Source organism: Cryptomeria japonica, chromosome 2 (genome assembly GCF_030272615.1).
Source record: "Cryptomeria japonica chromosome 2, Sugi_1.0, whole genome shotgun sequence".
In the NCBI taxonomy this organism is placed as follows: Eukaryota; Viridiplantae; Streptophyta; class Pinopsida; order Cupressales; family Cupressaceae; genus Cryptomeria; species Cryptomeria japonica.
Genome location: NC_081406.1, coordinates 464,387,268 through 464,405,015, shown reverse-complemented (window position 1 = coordinate 464,405,015; position 17,748 = coordinate 464,387,268). Strand labels below are relative to the sequence as shown.

At 38.3% G+C, this 17,748-nt stretch overlaps 1 pseudogene; it reads right to left on the bottom strand.

Moving 5' to 3' along the window:
* Positions 1-300: 300 nt before the first annotated feature.
* Positions 301-17,748, bottom strand: part of LOC131056749 (ATPase family AAA domain-containing protein At1g05910-like) — a 73,817-nt pseudogene continuing 56,369 nt past the window's right edge.

Here is a 17,748-nt window from a genome sequence, read left to right as displayed (position 1 = left end):
GCAGGATTAAGGTCTTCACTGCAAAATTAACTCCTTTAAATTTCTCTGACTGTGAGACAGCAGTTTGGAAACCGCCGTTCGCGACGGGGAAAACGCGAAACGAAGTTCTCCTGTCGCGTTTCTGGTAACATAGCAGTTCATAGGAAATTCCGTTACAAAAATCTCTTTAAAAATTTCGTTCAGCGGATGAGAAGTCCTTAAAAAATTTAAAAACCATAGTTTTGTCCACATCTTTCGATGATATCACCCCTCGACAAATTAGAGCCCCAAAAACACTTCATAGGACATTCGGTTACAAAACTATCTATGAAAATTGCTTTCATCAGATGAGAAGTCCTTCAAGAATTTAATAATTGTAGGTTTGTTCGCATCTGCTAAGGATATCACCCTTCGACAAATTAGAGCATAAAGTCTTTCAAGTTCTGAGATTCCATAACCTTCGGTACATTTCACAAAATTATCTTCTATTGATTCAACTGTTCTGCCAAGTGATTGCTTATTGGCACTTTGGAAGAGGATTTGCGTTCCGGTTGATTCATTATTTCTTCTTGATTATTTGCCTCACATTGCTGCACACCTTTAAATGCCTCATTTGTCACACTACCATGAAGGCATTTTGTTTTTAGAGTATTCTGCCCAGTAGTATCAATCTCCATGGGTTGTGATCTGTCCTCAGCAAATGGATCAGAGTCCCCAGCCACAACTTTACCTGTAGAAAAAACACATTCTGAGAATTTCAATACAATTGTGTTTCTAATTCTAAATATCAAAAATTAAAAAGGATTACAAGTGGCATGGTGCAAAGTATAATTCCACCTTGATCAGGATCACTATTCTGCTTTGAGCGCTTCAAGACCTTGTAACTTTGAGATACATTCATATCAGGCTGAACGTTGAGTAAGCATTCACTTGCTCTTGTAATATGAACTAGTTGAGCAACAGGATTCAAAGGAAAAATTTTAGTTGAATCCTCTGACAAACGAGTTGGCCCACCCTGAGCAGCAATTTTATCACAAAAGGCAACTAGTGCAGGATCCATTTGGGAAAGCATGCCAAGAATCTGATTACGCGTAAGACAAGGATTAGCAAAGTGAACAATAAATGCTTACTACTTGACATAAAACATTTGAACTTCGATTACTGCATGTCTCTATTATTAGCATATTTAACCATACCACATCCCTTAGTGCATATGCTCTGCTGACAATTCGAGCTCCATTGTAGTCATCACCATTATATGCCTGTTATGCAAAACTAATGATAGTTATTATCAGGAATGAATGGAAAACAAATTTTTGTTCAACCCCATAAAGCTGACAGGATCATAGGCATGTCCAATCATGCTTACTTTTGCATTGGCTGGAATTAGTTCCACATCTTGCAGGAATGCTGAGCATGTCAAGTAACGTCGATTATCTACTCGCTGCAGTAAAGTAGTGATATCCATTGGATTTTGAACTATTGCATAATAGTCAGGAGCGTCTTCATCCATGATAGGGTAATGGAAGACACTGAACCGTTTTTCATACAGAAGTCTGCACATTGTATGTGGATACATATAAGCACTCAAAATTAATTTTAACTTGGTAAACATGTCCTCAATAAATGAATCAAATAATGATTGATGCATCACTGCTGCAGACATCCCAAAGACACATTCAGAGTCGTCGAATAGCATGCTCCTCTGCTTCTACCTTGGCACGTAGCTCAATTTCACTTGATCCTCTTGCTGCTTTTGGTACCTTTGGAAGTTCAGGATTAGAAACATTCTTTTTAGGAGTAATTACTACTTGTTGATCAGGGATAGTAAGAACAACATCAACCAGTTGCGAGATGAATCTACACCTGTCATCTGAACTTGGTTTTTAATCCATTCAGGATTTTACCTTCTATTATACTAAACCAAAATAAAATTTGCAATGCATTCAAGGTGTACCAGATACCATCGAATTCATGTACACTCAATTCAATGACAAATTCAATTTATACAGAGTCAGAAGCTAACGAGGTACCTGGTACTCAATGCTATATAGAATGGATTCACATGCCTTAGCATAATCTTGAACAAACTAAGCAGAAAAAATACAAAAACTAAGACAATGATGTCCTTGATACATACATATAGCAACGACCAAACAAGGATGCAGCTTCTCCATCCAATTCATTAGAGGGTACAGAGGAGGTTGCAAGAAGTAATAAAGGAAGGTCCGATGGCAATTCTTCCAGTATAGATAGTAGAACAACTCTTAGCTGATCATGGGCCTATGAAGCTCAGTGAAACAAACAAAATCAGATATATAGTCATTTTAGGAAGCTCTAGCAAAAAAACAAAGCGATTTCAAATATATCACAGGAAATCCCAAAGGCGTAGAGCTTTAAAAGTATAAGTGTACTAATGTAATGATATACACACCGTCTCCCACCAAAGTTGAAGTTGAGGCAGATACAAGATGGAAGGAGGAGTCCTCCTTGCTTCTCCTACAATGTGTACTAGGGCTTCCTCAGGGGTCCGTGCACTTGGGTCAAACAAAAGTGATGGAAGCCCAAGACAATCCATAGGGAACCTCTCTAATTCATGTAAAACTGTAGGGCCAATGTGATCCTGGCAAGAAAAGTAGAAATATAGCATCATTCAGAAATGTAGCTAGATTAGAAGCCAGCCAATTCAAAATTTTTAAAAAACAGACTCATGTTATAGATGTGTAAACATCTATGAAAGCAATTTCTAACCGTACCAAGCCAGCACCCTCCTTCCCACAAAGTAGAAGTCTTGGTCTGTAAACAAATGGAATGGAAGAACCATAGGGAAATCCAAGTAACTTGGCAAGATGGCAAGAACTGTCATTTAGCGAATCTTTTTTATCACCCTTGGCCACTATGTAGAAGATGTCAGAAATATAATCACTGATTATTTTTAGTTGTCCTTGTAAGCATGGAACTATTACTGGGGACAATGGCCTTGACTGTACTGTTGCACCTCTATGGGCAGCAGGAGTAATAGTAGACATAGCTTCCAAGAAATCATGCTTCTCTACTTTCACATAATCCAAATCTATGACAAACTTATCATCACTAGTGTATATTTGAGGATATTTCTCACAGAAAGCATTAATTGCAGCTTCTGTGCACAAAGCTTTTAAATCAGCACCACAATACCCATACAAGCTGCTGCTAATTCCATTCTTAATTCCTTTGATAAAGGATTCTTCCACTTTCTTGTGTGGATCTTTAATATCTCAGCTCGTGCTTTACAATCGGGTAAGGAAAATACAAATTCACGATCAAACCGACCAGGCTGGCGAAGAGCTCCATCAATAGCATCAATCCTATTTGTCGCTCCAATAAGCACTACTTTACCTCTAGAGTCTGGACCATCCATTAGAGAAAGAAGCGTAGATACAATAGAATTGTGAATTTGTTCTTGTTTACTAGACCTCACTGGGGCAAGACCATCTATTTCATCAAAAAATATTATGGATGGTTGGTTCCTTTGTGCTTCTTCAAAAAGTAATTTCAGCTCCCGCTTAGCTTCCCCAACCCACTTGCTGAGCACATTAGCTCCCTTTCGCATGTAAAAGTTGACTTTTTGTCCTACCTTGGAAGCTGCACATGCTAAAGCCCTTGCAATCAATGTTTTTGCAGTTCCCGAAGGACCACAGAATAAGACTCCCCTTGGAGGAGAGATGTGATAATTTGCAAAGAAATCAGGATAAAGAAGAGGGAAAAAAACCATTTCTTTCAATGCATCAATGTGGTCAGAAAGCCCTCCAATATCATCAAAACTCACTGTTTCATCAACCTACAAGGGTTGAATATCAGCTCCACCTTTTGAACTAGGCTCAGCAGGTTGTGCACCTACACCTCCATAACCAAACGTATCACCTTGGTGTCCCCATCCAGATGCTACAACTTTCAAACCCCATGTAGTTATGTTATGCATGTCAAGTCCGCCACAAACCCATTCCTGACCAGAGTTTGTATTTCCCACATGCATCCATGATGATGAACCAACAGGACCCTGATCCATCTCATCCAGAAGAAGAGAATCATCTGAATCATCAACTCTTTGTGCACAACGATGTTTTTCCACCCTTGAGCCACCTCGTCTCGCATCACGTGCATTTTTTATTCCCATTCCTTTATGTAGTACTTTACTTGGTAGAGACTACAGTCGCTACTTTTCTTCTTTTTCAAGAGAAAACCTCCTCGCCTCAGTGCGATTTTGGAGAGCATACCGTCTCCTTCCTTCTTGTTCTTTACCCTCCTCACCCTCTTCCTCAACTTCCTCAACTTCATCTTCCTCTCCTTCATCCCCAGCCTCCCCTTTATTTCTATCATCTTCCTCCTCTGTGCATTCCTGGTCTTTAGAATCTTGAGAAGAATATCGGATGGTTGACTTTCGAAGCCGAAGTCCTTCTCGCCATGGCAAAGATATAGTATCTCTTGTGCTCTTCTCTTGCATTGGACTGGACTACTCATCCTGGCTAGGATTATTCTCAACTTTAATAGTACCTAGCCGATATGTTTGTCTCTGCAGCCATTGATACCCAAACTTATAATATTATGCAACAAAGTATTGGGCAAGAGAAGTAATATCTTCACAAAAACCAGAAACAATGGAGATTGGAGAAAATCCTACCGTCAGATCTACATCCTCTCTGTCTATGTTATCTGTTTCATAATCCTCTAAATTGACAGAATTTGTCCTGTTTCTTGTAGAATGAGGTGGAGTGGACGTATGTGACTGCCAGTATAAGCAGCTGAGAACTCTATCGGTTACCTGCACGTTCATGCTCTCTATCTGATTCGAAGGACCAGCAGTTTTATGCTCTTGAGAAAAGAAATCAAAATAATTTAGAGGCTTTTTCAAGATAAATGAGAAATCCACAATGATCTACATAAAAAAGCATAGAATAATGGATGTATTGTAATAAACAAAAGTCTCAAGTATCCATGACTCAAAAAGCACAGATCAATGGGAAGCGAAGAAAATTTTCAAAGTAAAAATGATTTATTCTTTAAATCAGCATAAATATTCATCTCTGCCAAGTAAAATGTTGAAGAACACTAGCATACTAAAACAAAGAAGAAAATAGACTCAGTTTAAAACTTACATAAACAAATTATAGAGCTTTAGTATGCTAGTTGAAGCCTAACACCTTAATTGTGAGATTATCATGCTGACTATACCTTATAGAATGGGGCCCTTAGAAATTTCTTCACTGAATATTGTTGTTTTGTATGGTAGTTGTAGCCTAACACCATTGCTCAAGAGATGATAAAATGCTATAACATTTGTAAAGGGGTTTGATATCATGGCAAATGATTATGTTGAGTTATGCTTGGTACAAACTTTGAACATAACAATTTGTGATAAGCAATTTGTGAAATGATAAATATTGTTTTTGAGTATCACTTCTGATTGCAAGAGTTATTGTAAGGAAACCACAAATGATGATTTTACTCTATCATTACATACTGTTCATGAGAGGAATACATCTATGAGATATGTCTAAATTTATTGATTTATAATTTGTTGGATGAATATGTCTGAATCCCCAATTAGAGGGATAAATTTCCCAAAATGTAGAGGCTGTATTAATTAGAGAATGTGTAAGATGTTTGATCTAGATGACAACATGAAAAGCTAATAATAATAACTTGGCTTAATCTTAACATCCATAAAGAGTATGTATTAATATTGGAAAATGTTTAGTCAATGAGAAATTTCAATGGGCAGCGTGAATGTCACTGACATCATAGTTACCAAATAGAGGTGGGTAATGAATAAGATCTCAATTAATTATGTCTGGTATCACTCCTTTGTGTCGTACAGTCGGTAACCATAAAGATTGTTATGATTTGATATTGACGTATTGGTAAACTTAGGTGGTAGATTGGTATTAAATATATCATGAATAAATTGAATATGGCTAATATTATCTTTGTCTGACTGCATTCTCAACATGTTTCCTTTCTCCTCTTATCACGATTTATGGGCAAAATCTCTATACTCATCAAGTTCTTATATTATCACCTCATGGTTTGAGCAATTGTACTCTTACACATTCTTCCACCCTATATTACTGTTACACATTCTTCCATCCTATAGATTTTCATAGTATCGTCATGTTTCAGTAATCCCTATGTTGTCCTTCCCATGTAATTAGCAGTATGAAACCCATGTTTGCAAAAAGAAGAGCCCAGGTGGTTTAAGACAATCACCCCATTTATAAGTACTCATAAAGCATACTCATGGAATAACTAATCATATTCAATCACGTTGAAACATGTAATATAAGGGCCATTAGTTCAAAACAAAAAGATTTCATGCTGAAAGTACATGAAACAATTGCATAGGATACAAAGCACATCCATGGATGAACACATGGGAGGCAATACCCATAGAGGTGGAAGCATACATGAGAAAGGTATACAGAAACACTTTATGAATGAATCCAATACATCAAGTATGAAGCATACGGATGAATACATAAGGCATGAATCATACACACGAATACATGTAAGGTGTAAAGTACAAAGTATACAAATGAATTACATAAGGCAAGAAGCATCCATGCAAAACATAGAATATACACATAAGGCATGAATACATGTGAGGCATGAAGTGTATGCATGAAGTATACACATGAATTCACTTAAGGCATGAAGCAAGTATACATAAGTACCATAAGACATGAAGTGCACATAGGCATGAAATAATAGATACATGTAAGCCAAGAAGAAACATACATGACTATATGCAAGGCATGAAGTAATGCACATAAGGCATGAAGGAGCTATGTAAAGCATGAACCATACATATGAATACATGCAAGACATGAATCATACATGTAAACCATGAAGTAATACATAAATACACAAAAGTTACAAGCATATATGAGAATGGTACTCGTGGAGTGGACATGCTGAAGACACATCGATCATGAAGCATACAAGAGAGAGGTATTCATGGATTAGACATCTGAAAACATCTCATTCATGAGGTAACACAAATACACATAAGATATAAAACACATATGCCAGACACATGATAGACATGGTGCAAGCACAAGGTATACATGAGGAAAGTGTACATATAAAACACCCATGGAGTATGCATGCTCAAAACACATAAGAAACACATAAGACACGAAGCAGTTAAAGGCACACTCATAAGAATGCAATGTTGGCCTAACCAATTCAATTTTTTATTTATTTGAGAAGAGACTGGAATAATTAGTCCTAACTAAGTAGTTGTTTTGTCCAACAGCCTAGCAGAATCATGCTATGATACCATTCTAATGTCCCCTAATTAGTTACACTTTAATTTAACCTAAATTTGGCCAAATCTATAAATAGATAATTGGGTTTTATAGGTGTACCTTTGTATATTGTTTTCCTGCAACAAAATTAGAGAACATATATGAAATAATACGTAAACTGAAAAATGAACTATATTAAATGATATCAAATCTGCTATATTAATGGTTGTTAGAATTATAATTGTGGGATATAATCTAAGTTACTAGTTTGGGTTTAGGCACCAGTTCGAGTTCGAAGAACCTAGTATGCCGGTACAACAAAATTTTGAAAAGGGGTATGTGTTCGGTACAACAATATATATGCAGTGCCCCTCGCAGGGTCCCGGGGCAGCGCCCAGGGCGCGCTCCTATCGCTGTAGAGGGCGGGGTCGAGGGCCTGTGCCCCCGCTGGCAACAACAAATTACAACCTTCAAACCCACACAGAAATCCATGGCATGCATTAATTTTTTTCTCTTTTAAGATGTCAAGAACAAGGCCAAAGAAGTCAAAATTCTAATCAAGGTGCATTCTCCCATACGGGAATTGTGATTTCCAACTTGTTCTTTCGTAAAGACTTGTGCTTCTCTCTTGGTTGTAAGATGCATAGGTGTGTGGCTTGATACATAGGGTCATTTTAATTTTTTATGTGGTGGAATTAAAAAAAAAATCCATTTTTGGGCTGTGAGACCCTTGGGTTCATCTTGGGTCCTCTTGGGTTCGACCCTAGGTCATGTTGGGTTCACCTTGGTTTGAACTAGGCCTGTGAACCACAAACCCTGTCCAAACCACAAGTGAACCGGACCCAAACCCCGAACCAGGACCGTACCGGACTAGTACCAAGGGTCTAGGGGGCCAAACGCAGTAACTCAGGATATAATCAAATTATTATATTTCCTAAATGAGATCAGATTATTATATAAAGTTAGTTTGTAAGTCAGTTACTAATCAATTCCTTTAGTCCGTTAGTTGGATAGGGTGTCCTAGAAACCATCCCTCCTAGGCCCAACGGAAGAACACCATATCCCCCTTGGCTCCATATGGCAGGTGTTAGGCATCCATCATGGAGTGGCGTACCCAACGAGGTGTTCTATCGCCGTTTCCCCTCATCACAACCGCCTTCTCTCTTAAGCCCAAGACCAGATGCTTCACCCCTCTTGGCTCCATGTGGCAAGTGTTAGGCATCCACTATGGAGTGGAATACTTACGAGAGTCCCTCACTTACAATGAACCTTTTGTGATATTACAATGAACCCAAAAATCTGATTCACTTCAACATCCTTATAATAAGATGATTAAACTCTATGCAGGAGAGATGTTAAGGGGAAGGAAACTCTTAGGACAACATATGACAATTTTTGATTTAACCTTCTACACTTCGGACTTATTCAGAGTCCAGGTAGGTATACCTTTGTGAACTAAATTCACACTTTCAAAAGATAAATCCATAGCAAACCAGTCTAGAAAACTAGTGGATCTATTCACCTTGAAACTAACTGAAGCAAAGGAATGAAAATTATACTCATATTTAGTATTTTTGATCTACAAAACATGCAATAGACAACCTTGATCGATACCAATGCCTTATCCAAGGTCATAGAGTCATCAAAATTCAAACAATACTCCCCAAATAGAATATCTCTACACATCGCATTGGCTCAACATCTTTTAATCCCTATATATACCTAACATACATGAGAATTTATGCATACCAAATCAAACTATGCTCATCAAGATTAAAGATGTCTTACAGGTAATTTACCGATAGAAGTGATCCCCGCATATTTAATTTCCCTCTTAAAGAGAAAAGCTAGCAAACACATCTACTGAATGTTGCCTTACAAACCCTAGATCATTCAGTATGAAACAGTAAATAAATGCAAACACATTTGAAGATGACACAAAGCTTTACTCAAAACCGATGGTCTGTATATTGATATTATCTTCAAGAAAGCATTACAAAAACTTTTGAATATTCTCCATTAAACTTAGAAAAGCTTAGGTAAATTTTTGCAGTGTTTTCTTACAATTCTATGCAATGCCTTTTTACATAGTCCTGGTATCTATTTATAACAATATGGATGCACAATAGCTTCGGACTTTCCTAGGAGAATTTGTTACAATCATTTCTTTTCCAAAAGAGGTTACAAAGCCTTTTACAAAAATAGTTACAAGTCCTTTTCGACCTCTGCAGCTTCTTCAACTTGATGTACTATTGCAACCTCTTCCAACTGTTTTGGAGAGCCCTCTAACTTCTCTACATCCTAGACGACATATTCTATTGTCCATTCATTGTACACATCATCAGTTGGCCACATGAAATCAATCACTTTTGTCTTAGCCTTGGTCAACCTTTTCCAGGAATTCCTCATCTTGTTAACCTCTGAATTGAGGAAACCATAGTGAGATTTAATTCTCTCTATCTCCTGAATTGTTACAACAAAAAAGGAAGCATCATCTAAATCAATAATTCCTTTTATTTTGGCTGACAATTTGGCCTCTAATTCTTTAAGCCATACTTGTTTGTCCTTTAACTGATTTGGGCTAGCAAAAACTCCGGGAATAAATTCAAAAACCTGATCAGTGTATTCCTTTTTATACAGGTTGATTTTCCTATCAACATTGTCTACCTCTCCTACCAATTTTACTAGATCCTTGAGGGTATCACAAGTGGATTTAATGATAGGATCAATCCCTACTTCATCATAAGATGCACAAATAGATTCCAAGTCCTTCTCTCTAGGCTTCCACTTGTCAAGAATAGGTGTCAAAATGGCCTTATCCCCATTGAGTTCATTCCTCATATCCAAAATCTTTCCTATGTTATTATATAGTAATGAGGCACTCATTGTATCTACAAAACTGGAAATAATAGCCCTTACTCTGTCCTCATATTTCTTTGCATATAAGGCCTGAGCCTGTTTTAAATTTTCTAGCTCTTGAGGAGTAATCTGAACCATTTGAGAGCTAGAGGGTGCGGGAGATGGTGGGAACTCAATGATAGGGTTGGTAGGTAGAGGTCTTGCAGGGGAAGAGGAGATCATCAGTGTTGAAGACTCACCTTGATGGTGATGTCCAGTCAACTACCTTTGCAGCTTAGCAATGATGCTATCCTTACCTCTTACCTCCTCCTTAGCACTGTTGTAGGCCTTCAAAATTGTCTTCAACTTGACTTGGAGGATCTCTTTTTCCTTGGCCTCCTTTTCTGCTACTGCAACACTAAATTTTTCAGTCTCTAGCACAGTGCTAGCAGCTTCCACCACCCCTGTGTTCTGCACTCTCTTCACCATCATTCCACCAAGGTAACTTGACCTTGGGGTATCTTTGCTTTTCTTACTCTCATTTCTCTTGAGAGACCACATGACAAGTGTAACATTATCCTTACTGAAAGTAATTTCCTGCATGGGCTTGGTCTCCTTTCTCAGTGCCTCTAGTACCGGGGCATCTGCTATATCCCACATAGGTAGAATAAGCACTGTAGCTTGTGCCACCATATCTCTCCCTTGCTCAGGAGTGATGGTCTTAAATTCTTCCATCATCTCTTGTTTTATTTCCTCCTCTACCAGGGCTAGATCTTTATTAGGTTGCTCACATTTTCTCTTCTCACATCTTACATTGTACTTATCTATATTTTGTTTCCATATAAATTGCATAAATGCTTCTGATGTGACGAAATTGTTGTCAGCCAAGAAGTCATCACTTGCCTACCTTATCTCAGGATCCCACTCCTGGCCTTTGAGTTTAGTGGTGGTAATATTCATTTCAGTAGCAAGGGGTTCTTTTGGCATTCCTTCTTCCACTTCATCATAAATATAAGCAATTTCCCCTTGACTGCCTAACTGTAGAAGTTGCTCAGCTACTGCTTTCTCATCTCCTATGTGGATAGGGGATTGGGATGGAGAGTACAAAGGTGTATCAGATTGTACTTATTTCCCTACTCTCTGCTTCTTTGGGCTCTCTTGGATGTCAATGACATCTTGTATCTTCCTCTTTCTTTTGGAGGTAGAGGGCTCCCCTGTTGTAGGCATCAACACACTATAACTAGATTTCTTGTGCAGTGTATAGTCACCAGGAGGGATTGGTTTGCTGGAGGCAGACCTACTTAGAACCATTCTTTCCTTTTCAGGGTTGCCTTTAATCACAGCTTCCCTCTTCTCCTTCAGGGTCTTCATCACATCCTCAAAGCAAACAATTAAAAACTTTATTTTCTCCTCCAGAGGGAAAAAGCTAGACAATGGGTCATAGCTGGAATCAAACTGATGCACAAAGTCTAAGGCTTTCTTATAAGCCACCCATTTCTCCTTTCTCAGCTCCTGCTCATCTAGATCAAACTCATTTCTGATGAGGTCTTTAGGAAATTAAAATTGATGGGGTCTACCTCTGCACGCTGCTCTCTTTCTAAACATGCCACTAAAGAAATCTTCTGGATCAACACACCTGGATACTGCAGTTGACAAATCATAAGGCTTGAGAAAATCCTCAAAGAAATTCCAACCTCCCTTAGTTATTACAAATTGGTTGGCTATGGTAACCGTAGGGAAAATAGTCCCTTTACCCCTGCCTGTTAGTTTTGCCTCTTGTACACTACCAATTTGTCTAAGGACCTCTGCAATTCCTACTTTGAGAGGGACCTAATAGGGTGCCTCTAAAACCAAAAACTTCAAAAACTATTGAGACTGGATACAGATAAATGTCACCCCAATTGTGAACAATCTTTATGCTCTCTGCAAATTCTTTTGGTCTAGTGAATTCCAAAAGAACCTTGGGGATTCTTGGGTTCTCTGAGTAGAGGTCGAGAGTTCTGATCTTGGATGCAAATTATTTATCAAACTTCAAGAAACTGGCATCCTCTCTATCCCATGACAACACAATACTCCATAGTTGTACTAGCATCTTTTCTCCTTCTTTCTCTTTGACGAGGTCCAATCCACTGGCAAAGTAATCACCACCTTTGAAAAGAAATAGATGCATCATGAGTGAGTACCATCCAAAAGGCCTATCCACCTTTCCATTATTTATTCCTATTAACCCCCCATGGATAGCATCAGCAATGAAAGAAGCATAATCAAATGTTACTGCAAGGGAAGGATTCAAAATATGAGCAATTGTTAACAAGTAGTGATTGGGCATATTCGCTTCAGCATCTTCAACCAAAACTTGGCAAAGTGCCCAATACATTCCCTTAGCCCTAAGGATGAACAGAGTCAATGAAAAGGGCTCTTCTGTGTTGGGTCCTACAACTGTCAACCCACCTATCTTCACAAAAAATTCCTTGAGAGGCCCATTCCTAAGATGATTCCTCTATGCACTATATATTTGAGCTAATGATTTGAAATTTATGGGTTCCAGAAAATTTGTAAACTCATTCAGCACAAAAGCACTTTTGAATTCTTCAGTATTAATCTCAATAAGGTTTTTTCCATTTATATCCCAAATGCTTCTTGTGACTGGATCATAATTAAGTGCAATTTGGGTCAATAGATCCATATCCATAAATACCCCTGGGACTACCAACTTCCCAACATCTAATTCCCAAATACTATTTTGTGGGGCCAGAGAATTTCTCATTCCAAATCCAACCTTAAATAACCCCAACCCAAACAATCTGACCTATGGGTCTCTCAACCAGTTACCCTTGTCATATAGTTCTTTTCCTATTTTCAAACGAGGAGCTCTAGGCACTAATTCTTTTTCTTTCGATGCCTGATTAGTTGACAACGTCAACTATTCAAGAAAATAATCACAAATGGCTCTTTCCGGATAATTGAGTTTCCTAGAAAATTCTCTCTTAGGTGCCATTTTGAAAATGTAAGAAATCAGATTACTGCCCCCAAATAGTTCTATCATAAATCAATATCTTATTTAAACACACCACAAAGAAATTGCTTCATGAGAGTACAAGAAAACCTATTCTTAGCTTGAAGGAATTCGCTCTGCAACTGAATTTACTTACTCTGTATTTGAAGAAAATAGCTCTGTATCTACTCCTCTGCAATAATTTTTTAGAAAGATACCTTCATCCGGTTGATAGGAAATCATATATTGTACCCAAGGTCTTAACTACAACATTGATTCCGCATGCTTTAGTCGTCCTTTCAAAATTGAATTCATGAGAGAATTCATATTTTTCGCTCCAACAAGCCACAATGTTCCTCCAATTCTTTCCTCTTGCTCTTTCACAACTTTGCGAAGCATAACCATCAGGCAATTTGGTCCTGCGAAATAGCGCCAAAGAAACTTGATTGACCGTTACAATGACTTAACAATCCTGGCTCCGTGCAAGGTCCTGCCTCTTTATTGGCTACTGGCTACCATGTGGCACTCACCCATTGGCTTTGGAAAACCTTTTGCATTCAATTCAACATCAGCCACGTGCCTCTCCTTTATACCACTGGTTCCACCTTGGCAGGCACACAGCTTCTTCCAAAACCACGTGTCCATGGACACGTCACCATCTATCATGACACATGGATGAACCTTTTTATTTTCACTATTTTGCAGGGTATAAAGAACGAGCATCTTACCCTTGCAAAATCATGTGGCCCATCAGATCATTTTCTAGTTGCTCGGTGCTTAACCATCTGAATAGACTCCGGGAGGCGTGGGCCATCTGACTCAACTTTGAACACCTGGCATCTAGTCACCTTCAGAGCTGACATGTTAGTCTTTCATTTGCCGAGAGAAAGCACTGGGCTGCAATTAATTCTTACCACCTGTATCTGCCAGGTCATCTCCTATCTATCGACCTGACTCACCTCTGGGACACGCCTTTTAATGCTTAATCCTGGCTTGCTAACTATTGTAGCCTATGCCATGTGCCACCATCTTACTCGCCCTCTCGACTAGCTAGACCGTCTACTTGGCATGCCATGTCATTTTCACAACTTCATTGGTTTTAAAGTGCACGCAACTTTGCCTAGCGAAATAGTGAAAGCCATAGATCCACCCGTGAGATGCACACCACTTACTGGGCCCGACAACTTTCGGAGGAAAATACATAAAGCCTAAATTTTACGATTAATTCACATGACCGCCTAGCCAAAAGAAAAGGGGGGGAACTTCCTATGACCCTAGGACCCATTACTTAAGTGGATAAAGTAATGAAAGAATAGAAACCAGAGGGTTTTTTATCAAACATTAAGCGATTTAAAATCAAAACCCTAAACCCTTAAGACCTAGCACAGAGCTGAAGCAATAAAAAATGTGCCTTACTTAAAATTTCAAAAATCATAGCCAATTATGGGAAAGGAAAAACCCATATTTAATTAGTGATAATAGCGGCTCTGACTGGGGAAGGTTGATCGCAAGGTCAACACAAGAAAACTCAAAAACTCTGGAGAAACTGACGAAAACACAGACCCAAACAGAAAAACAGGAAGGAAACAAAATATGTACAAACAAAGGACCTATTGTGCATGGACATCAAGAGAAGTAATGTTTTAGGAATTGTCCATGCACTGGAAATTCCTGTACTTCATCGTTCATATTATTCACAAAATATGAATCCTTACCATTTATGTCATAGACCACAAAAGGGCCAATCCATAATGATTCAAATTTTTTATGCTTTCCCTTGTCCTGTCCTTTTGCATTCCACTGAAGAACAATGTCATCAATTTGAAACTTCCTTAATGATGTTCTTTTATCAAAAAGGTATTTGGATTGCAATTGGATCTTCTGATTTCTTTTGTGAGCTAAAGCTCTGAGCTCTTCCACCTCAACAATTTGGATCATTCTGTCTACCATAGGTTCAGATAGCTCCATATCCTCATCTTGCAAGAACTTGTAAATTGGAAGAAGATTATTTACTGGCAATCTGGCCTAAGCACCATAAACCAGTTCAAAAGGGGACATTCCAATGACCTTCTTGACTATTATTCTATCTACCCACAAGGCCAACTTCAATTTTTGATCCCAAGATCTCTTATTTTCTTCAAGGATTTTCTTGATGATAGTCAAAAGGCTTTTATTTCTAGATTCTGCTTGTCCATTCCCCTGGGGGTGATAAGGTGAAGAGTAAGACATGAGTATTCCGTGACTAGTACAAAAGCCTATAAACTCTTCTGATCTGAAACACATGGCATTATCCATCACCAATTTTGCAGGTATTCCAAATCTGGTCACAACATTATCCATCAGAAAATCAATGACAACCTTACTAGTAGCTCTTCATGTAGGAATGGCTTCTATCCATTTTGTGAAATAATCAGTGGCTACTATGATCCATCTGTGACCTCTAATTGACCTCTCAGTAATCTCTCCAATAAAATCAATGCTCCACTAGGCAAAAGGAGCTTCTACAAAGACTAGATTTAGGGGTAAGGCTCCTTCATACTTCAGCTTGGATGAAAATTTCTGACATGGGTCACATTTCCGAACATATGCATGAGCATCTTTGAATAAAGTGGGCCAATAGTATCCAGCACGGATTATCTTACTAGCAGTAGTCTTAGCAGAGTAGTGACCTCCACATACTCCATCATGCATTTCACTCAACACTCGTTTGGCCTGGAATTCATCTAGACACATTAGTAACTCTCCATCTCTTTTCCTCCAGAATAGATCACCCTGAATGAGCACATATTTTTGGGACTTGAGTTTCAGAGTTCTTTTCTGATTATGTGTCATTTCTTCTGAGAATGTAACATCTCTTAAAAATCTAATTATCTCTGAGTACCAAGGCTGCCTTTCAATGCTAGTGACTGAGGTATCTCTGACTTCAACATTATGTATTTCAACGTTCATAAGATTGGACTCAGTCATGATTTTAGCCAAACCTAAACCTCTTACCAATTTGGTAATCTTTATCTCCAATTCAAATTCTTGGATCCTATTAATCCATCTACATCTTCTCCCTGTAACTTTAGACTGGGACAAAATATCCTTAACTGCGGCATGTGGGACATAGGCAATGATATTTGCATTCCCTAAGTATGGCCTAAAAGCCTTAAAAACTTTAACTAGAGCATAGGCTTGTTTCTCCATGGTCTCATATTTTAGTTCTGCCACCTACAAAGACTTACTGTAGAAGGCTATGGGATGTTCATATCCCTCATTGTCCTTTTGTAACAATACTGCAGCTACTATATGATATGAAGCAAAAGAGAATAGGGAAAAGGGCTTACTATAATCAGGAGATTTCAGCACTGGTGCTTCCTGAATGGCTTTCTTAATTTCAGCAAAATCCTTGGAGGCTTCTTGATCCCAACAAAATTTGGTATCCTTTTTTAGCAACTTGACAATAGGCTTGACTATCTCTACAAAGTTTGCAATGAACCTCCTAACAAAATTCACTTTTCTTAGAAAAGATTGAATTCCTTTCACATTCTTAGGTTCAGACACCTTATTTATTGCCTCAATTTTTTTAGGGTCTATCCTTACCCCTTCCTTGGAAACAATGTGTCCCAGTAGTTTTCCTTCTGTAACTCCAAAATGGCATTTCTTGGGTTTAGTGACACACCAAATTCCAAAGCTTTATTGAACACCTTTTCCAAATGTCCACAATGATCATCAACCCTTTTAGAGAAATAGGTTAGATCATCTTGATAAACCATCATGATGATATTGATGAATTCTTTAAAGGCTACATCCATGGCCCTCTGAAATGTAGCTCCAGCATTTTTCAATCCGAACGACATTCTCACATAGACATATGTTCCCCATGGAGTAGTGAAGGCAGTTTTAAACCGTTCAGATTCCTTCACTAACTCTTGATTGTATCTAGAAAAACCATCCATCATAGATAAAAGGTCACATCCTGTCACTCTCTATAGCATGGCTTCCATATTTGGGGAAGAGTAGTTATCTTTCAAAGAGGCAACATTTAAATTTCTGAAATCTACACACAATCTAATGTCCCCATTCTTCTTTCTTACTGGGACTAGATTAGAGACCCATGAAGAATGCCTTATTGGTTTGATAATTCCCCTTCTCTCAATTTAGTCAACTCTTGTTGTAGTTTAGTTTCTAACAAGGGATTGATGGGCCTCTGTTTCTGTCTGAAAGGCTTAGCATCTAGAAGTAAAGGAACTTCATGCTGAAAAAGATCTTGTCTATACACCTTTAGGTCTTCATAAGACCAAGCAAAAACATGTTTATATTTCTTCAATAAATTAATAAGGTTAGTCCTGACATGAGGGGGTAACTTCTTTCCAATATATACTAACTTAGGGGATGATTCAGTCCCCAGGTTTACCTCCTCTAACTCTTCCAACTTGGTGGTAGACTGCTGATGTAAGTGACTATCATTATAACTGAACATGCTTTCCAACTCTACCAACCCTTTAGGTATCTCATTAGTTTCCAACTAGACTAAATCATTTCCAAACATTGTTTCCTTATTGTCAACCACCTCCACCGGTGCATTGCAATCAAACTTCTATCCATCATAATCATCAACACATTGGATGAACCTAACGATGTCTTCATCATCAGCAAAAACTTTCC